Below are 7,433 nucleotides of genomic sequence, written 5' to 3'. Positions count from 1 at the left end.
TTCAGGATTATCCCTAGGCTAATGCTGAAATATGTAAAAACTTTTTTTTAAACTAGTAATTTGAGCAAAGGATTGTCTATATAATTTTATAAACTTTAACTCATCATTGAATTTTTGGCTTATTTTTATGCCAAATTTATTTTTATGTGCTATTTATTAATAATTTTGTGCCATTCAAATGATATGAAATAAAACAAATTTTCTGAAAACTACTTATTAACCAAAATAAGGTTCAAATCTTACCACTTTTTTCCAAAAAATTTTTTTCCAAATAGTTTTTATAAAATTCAGTTAAATAATGGGTAGTTCAGTGTTGGGTATTCAGAGGGGCCAATGTTTTCTCTAAAGACACTTAACAATAGCACAGTTTTAGCTTCGGATTGCCCCCCTCCCTTTCTTCTTTCCTGTTCTATTACTATCTTTTCCATCTCTATCCTTTTTGGCAGAAACAGATTTGCCTACTTCTCGAAGTTAATATTCTGCCCAGAAAGGTAAGACAAATAGTCTCCTATTCTGATGATGCTTTTCTAGGATTTTAGTCATGTCTCTTGAAGATCTTTGCTTTCATACAACCCTTGACCAATTAAACAGAACCTGAGAGAAGACTTTGCTTATGATTACTAAGTTAGTAATGGAAATCTGACTCTTTCAAGGTTTCCATTTGGCCCAGTTTGGTTGGCCACAGGTGAAATGTGAGGGAATCCTGATGGATTTTTACATGGAGGGGTTGGATTTGTTGGAAACAGTGGTGGGCCTTGATTCAATCACGCCGTTTTCCTCTAGGGTTCTCTGGAGACGAAAAGGAACAGCTAAATTCTGCTTTTACTGCTGGCTCCAGCTATTCTTTGTTTTCACCCCGAGTTTTATACTTTTGCTTATCAGTATACATGATTTTCCAAAGAAGAATCTGATGAATTTGACTATTGTTACAATGGAAAGTTAAAGCAAATTGTTTTCCCAAAGGATTTCAATATCTCTTCCATGGCCCCAGTTGATAACCATAATACAGTGGGCTTACCATAAGCAATAGTGTATATTTACTGGACATAATATACCCACATACTTTAAAAGATGAAGCCAATTACATTTGTAATGCCTGAAACTTTTCTATTGTACAAAAAGTCCTGTAGATAATTAATGCAGTTAATTAACTGTGGATGTAATTGGCTACTTTAGAGAGCAATTCACCACTTCACTGTCATATGAGAGCAGAAAAGACAAAACACATACAAATTAGAGGGCATTCATTTAATTATTTGAGGTTATTGTAAGAGAACTCTTGTCTCTATTAGACATTTAAAATGACCTTGCATCAACACAGGCAAATTAGAGTTATCTATTTTGACACTTTGGAAAAATACTACTTTTGCTTTTTTCAACTAATCTGTTTAAAACTTTGAGGCAACCTTAATAACATTAAGAAAATTTAAAGATGGTAGGCAACCCTCAACGATGTTAGAAACAAATTATTTGAGGGGCATCTGGGTAGCTCAGTCATTTAAGTGTCCCACTTTGGCTCAGGTCATGATCTCACGGTTTGTGAGTTTGAGCCCCACGTGGCTCTCGGTGCTGACACCTCAAAGTCTGAAGCCCGCTTCGGATTCTGTGTCTACCTCTCTCTCTCTCTCTCTCTGGCCCTCTCCCCCTCTTCAAACTAAACATTAAAAAGATTAAAAAAGCAAACAAATTATATAAAAAATTGTAGTGTTCATTTGTGTTATTTCCAGAGAATAGGAATTTAGAGAATTTAGAGAATTTCACCTTCTAATTTTATTCTATGGAGATACTTTTTTAAAAAAATATAGAAATATTTATAGCCTGAAGAACATTAATCAGCTTTGAACACAACTTGGTATATATACAAAGAATTGGCCACTATTCAAAGTTCAAAAATTCTGCTTTTCCTTAGCTGCAGAAACAAATCATTAGGGAAGAAATCCCTGATGGGCATTAACTCTGACAGATGGTCCTACACTCAAGTTAATACTTACCATTTTCTTGCTTGGAAAGTTGCTTTCTTTTAGAATTAATTTTCAAATGGCGACTCACTTGCAATTTACTGGAAAAGACAAAGTATGGTAGATTTCATTAAGGGAATGGAAGAACAATACATCTGATTATTTTTGGCATATGATATACCCTTTAGATGATCTCCAAACAAAAGAATTGGGTATTGAAACAGAGCCAATTCGTATATTCCATCAAAACTTCTTTCATTATAACTGTGTCATTGGGGCAAATCAGTTAAAGTTTTGTATCAGAACCTCAGTTTTGTATCAGAACCTTTTAGCAGAGTCTCCCGAACATGCTTCAAAGAGTGGGTGTGATGAGGAACATTTTCCTTAGTGAAAGGCCAAGCACCCTAGGGGCAGCAATAGACTGAAGTGTTTTTGCTCGTGGACGTAAGGAATGGTTTGTACAATGACAAGTTTTGTGCAGTTTTACTTATTTCTGCTTCCTGGTGAACTACATAAACTTACATAAAGCAGTGCTGTCATCAAGGAGGTATCAATCTGATTGGACCTCCGGAGTGTCAAGTTGCCCATTGTTTCACTCATTCATTCAACAGACATTTTTGAGCACCGGCTATGGGTTAGAAATCTTGTTGGAATGAATAAATCATGATGTATCCTCAGGGATCTTGCAGTCCAGTAAAGTGAAGGAATCAAATAAGTACATTGGTATCTTAGTTTCTAATAAAGGTATGTGTAGAGGGTACAAAACACAGGGTCTATATCATAGATGTATATATCATGAAGTATAAGGGAGGGAGAGGACTGTGTTTGTTTGTTTTGTTTTGTTTTTTAGATTTTTTTAATTTTTTATTTTTTGCAAAAGACAGGAAAGATCTTATAGGGAAGTGACAAGAGTATGTCTGCATTAATTTGACAGCTATTTATAGGTTGCCTAGTATTTTCCAGGCTGGAGATAAAACAAGAAACAAGACACAGTCTCTGTCCTCAGGAAGATTGTAGCATTTTGCAAGGTGGATAGTTATCAACAGCAGGCGATGGGGATAAAAGTGTATTCCAGGTAGAAACACACAGGCTTTGTGTAGGTTAATCTGTGTACCTTCCACACCCATCTGCTGCTTCTAGCTTAAACTGCTAGAGCTTTCCACCACCCACAGAAATAATGCTCAATATTTCATTTTGTTTTGTTTTGTTCTAGAGAGAAAGACACAGTTAGTGAGTGGAGGACATAAAAATTGAAAAAACCAATACATGGTACGATCATCAATATGTTTTGCTAAGCAGTGATGGTTTGAGCTAGATTTTTAACTCAGTGACATGGAACAGAATAATTAATTGGTGATACGCTCTGGAGCTAGAAGGCATCTGGATCGTGGGCATGCACAAGGTGAGCCGAGTAGAGAAACCAGGTCAAGAACCTGCAAAGAGTAGTGCAGACTTGGGAGACATAGATTAGACACCATGCATTAGATCATAACTTAATAGAAATGTTCTAATTCAGAATTTCACTCCCTACGGCCTGAGTTATACTTCTAACCCATATCAGAGTCTATGAGCTGTTCATACCTTTATCACAAGTGTCCTTTTCCATTTTTGCCTCTAGATATTTTGGGTGACTTTTTGTTGTTTGTATCCAAAAGTGGCATGGGATGCTGGAGAATCTCCAGGTAGTTTTGTAAAACTGGAAAGTAGAATATAGTAAGAGATGAGTCTGGAAAGAAAACCAGGGCCATAACATAAACAGTTTTGTGTGCTATGATGAGAAGTTTGGGCTTCATAATATAAACAACTGAACTCACTGTAGGCTTTCAAGCAACATGACCAGATTGTGTTGTCTCAAAGTCACTTGGGTGTTTTGGAGGGGTCATAAATGGAGACAGAGGGGGCCTCTTAGAAGACTTTGAGAATAACCATAGGATGAGATATTAAGAGTCTGTAGTAAGGCAGTAGCTATGGGAATAGGAATTTTATTTAAGACATGTCCATGTTGTGGAATTTATGTGATGTGGACACTGATTTTGTGAACAGAAAGAGTGGAAGTTTACTTTAATTACAAAGGAATGCCAGTACTTTATCAGTAAAGGAAACTCTGGAAATAGTGTTACATTTGAGGGGTGAAAAAAGTATAGTTGCAGAGATGTTAAGATTGGGGTGTTCCTTCAGGTGGGAATCAGTCAGGGAAACAGAAAGTGCAGTAACAGTCATTTGTATTTAAAAATGGTTGAAAGGGGCTCCTGGGTGGCTCAGTCAGTTAAGCGTCCAACTTTGGTTCAGGTCATGATCCCATGGTTTGTGAGTTCGAGCCCCATGTCGGGCTCCGTGCTGACAGCTCAGAGCCTGGAGCCTACTTCAGATTCTGTGTCTCCCTCTCTCTCTCTCCCCTCCCCTGCTTGTGCTCTCTCTCTCTCAAAAATTAATAAACATTAAAAAATGGCTTACAGTGTCAACGGAGAGCAGAATTAAATACAGGGGTAAAGTAGCAAAGTAAAACTGGATGATAAGCACTTCTTAAGATCACTTATTAAATTACACCTTTATTTAATTAATTTTGTCCTTTTAAAAATTGCAGGTGCTTCCATTTGTAGAAGCTGGTAACAATTCATGTGTATTATTTAATTTTTCCTAATAATCATCCCCTGAGGCAGCTTAATATCACTATTTTTATAGGTGGGGTAATTTGGACATTCAAAGTTTAAATAACTCGCCTGAGGTGATACTAAATAAATATCCAAGCCACCTAAAGCCACTTGTCTAATTCCATACCCTGTGCAGTTAACGATAGTGCTGTACCTTGCCTTCCAAATATCAAATACCAGGTGAACTAGAGAAGGCATTACTGTCCATAAGATACATCACACCCATATGTCATGTGAACACTGCAATTCTGTTATACCCTGGGACAAACTTTCCTGTGACTCTGTGGCCTTAGTAAGAATGTGCAGGGCAAGGGACGCCTAAGTGCCTCAGTCATTTAAGTGTCTGAGTCTTGGTTTCAGCTCAGGTTATGGTCGCATGGTTCATGAGTTCGAGCCCCACATTAGGCTCCATGCTGACAGTGTGGATGGAGCCTGCTTGGGATTCTCTCTCTCTCTCTGCCCCTCCCCTGCTCTCACTGTCTCTGACTCTCACAGGATAAATAAATAAATAAACTTAAAAAAAATCCTTTATCTAAGAGGGCAGGGCAAGAAGGAAGAAGGTGCCATGGCAGAAAAGTAGATTGGAGGGCAGAGAATTAAATATTTTCCTCTTCTTTTGACTCGTGTCTGCAACCTGTGAACCTTACTTTTAGCCTAAGCAGCATGTGAGTAGAAGAATCATGGAATTTGATTCTACCTGATGGTATCACCTTGGGCAGGTTGGGAGACAGACTTTGCTATTTAGTTCTGTATGGAAATTGTTTGCTTTTGACAGATGACAGCATAGGACACAGACTTGACACCAGTATTTCCTTTCTTTTCTCTTTTCTTTTCTTTTCTTTTCTTTTCTTCTCTTCTCTTTTCTTTTCTTTTCTTTTCTTTTCTTTTCTTTTCTTTTCTTCCTCTTTCTCTTTCTTTCTTTCTTTCTTTCTTTCTTTCTTTCTTTCTAAGAACAATTTCTCTTTGTTGCAAAGAGTAGGTAAGTCACAAATAGTTAATATGAGTAACGTCCTGGGAAATCCTTTGCAAATGCCAACTCTTAGCTAGTTCTCTAAATGCAAATGTTAGATACCATTTTAGGAAGCATGTTCACATGTTTTAAATCACTTCTCTTTTCATTTAAACAGCTGTACGTGTGTATATATAATTCATTGTTTTACATTAAGGAATAATGCCAAGAGAAGAAAATGACAGATAAATGAAGAAATCGAACTTTGGAGAGGGAGCAAGAAGCTAGGTCTGAACATACTTCTCCGCATGCTGTAGTGCCTTTCTAGACAGAATATTACACAAGGCTTAGATGGTTTGTTTGGGGATAGAATAGAGATAATCTGGTCTTGCACTGTCCAGTACCATACCTATTAATATAACCATGTGTGGCTGTTTGGACTTAAATTAGTTGAAATTAAATACAATAGTTAATTTATTTCCTCACTCATAGGAGGAATCAAAGAAACAGAAAACAGATTTTAAAAAAACAGTATCAAGGAGAAGAGGGTTGTCACTTAAAAAAAAAAAGCTTAATTAGCCCTGCTTTATGTATGGGAGATTATGTATCAAATACTTATTATCTAGTTTGACATAAAGTTATTCTTCATTTATCTATTTCCAATTTTTTAATACTTAAAAGTGTGTATCTTAGTAATTACTTCTTCTTGTGTTAGCTAGACACACTTTTGAACAATGCAAAACCTATGATCACTCACCTATCCATTCATCCATCCATCTGTGTTTCTAAAAATTTCTTTAACTTCATAAATGTGAAAAAAATATAATGGTAATGTATCATTTTCTATCTGTTATTTAAATTCTTTTAAAATAAATAAGTCCCCTAGTATACCATGAGAGATGTGTCTGCATAAGCATTATAGATATCAAATGACCTATCAAGTTAAATATATATAAATAATATGTATAATAGTTATTTATTATATATTTATATGTATCCCTCCTCAATTAATAATGTGTTTATTATATACAAATATATTTTATTATATACATATATAAAATAAGAAGAGAATGTTGCAAAATTATTAATTTTTTGAAAGACAACATTAACTGAGGGACTGCCAAATCCTTGGACCTTTCAATAGGTCCAATATGTAAAATTGTTTGCTGTAACAAAAACTCAAAACTTCAGTTTCCCAAAGTGAGACAACTTGTGTTATTTCACATTTTTACCTACCTGGACTCTTCCCCTTCCGTGTCTATTAATAAAGTTCAATAGATGTTGTTAAAAATACCAGCCTACTCATTAGATCCTTTCAAGTCCTCTTACTGCATTCCAAATATCCTTCTTTAATAATCTATGACTATATTCAAATTATCCCATTCATGAGCTCAAACTGTTGAATATTTGATTCTGTTAGCATAGAAAAACAGTGTGAAATTAGATATTTATATAAAAGATTTGTCAACCTGTGGGCTAAAATTATAGGGTGAATTTGTCTAATAGTTTTGGCCAATTAACTATTGAATATTAAATTTTGGGGGTTGATATCTATTTTCAGTGCTTTATTATTATTATTTCTGTTGCAGTTCTAAATTCTTTGGACTCTTGCTCTGCTCCCATGTTTTCAGTTTCTTCCCACTGAAAGAATGCAAGAATTTTAGTGCAGTTTTCTATAATTAGATAATGTAATGAATGTACATGCAAACATGCAAAAATGTGTGAAACTAACTTCTGAATTATTGATATTTCTTGTATTATAGAAATTGAGTGTCACATGTCTGAAAAAAATAGTTTTTTGGAATTAAGTTGGATATGATATCAGTGGATGTGAAGCTTACAGATTATAAGATATAAGCTTCCTGTTAAAATTGC

The sequence above is a fragment of the Felis catus genome, chromosome A1 (assembly GCF_018350175.1).
Source record: "Felis catus isolate Fca126 chromosome A1, F.catus_Fca126_mat1.0, whole genome shotgun sequence".
Taxonomy (NCBI): Eukaryota; Metazoa; Chordata; class Mammalia; order Carnivora; family Felidae; genus Felis; species Felis catus.
Note: the sequence above shows the minus strand (reverse complement) of the source record.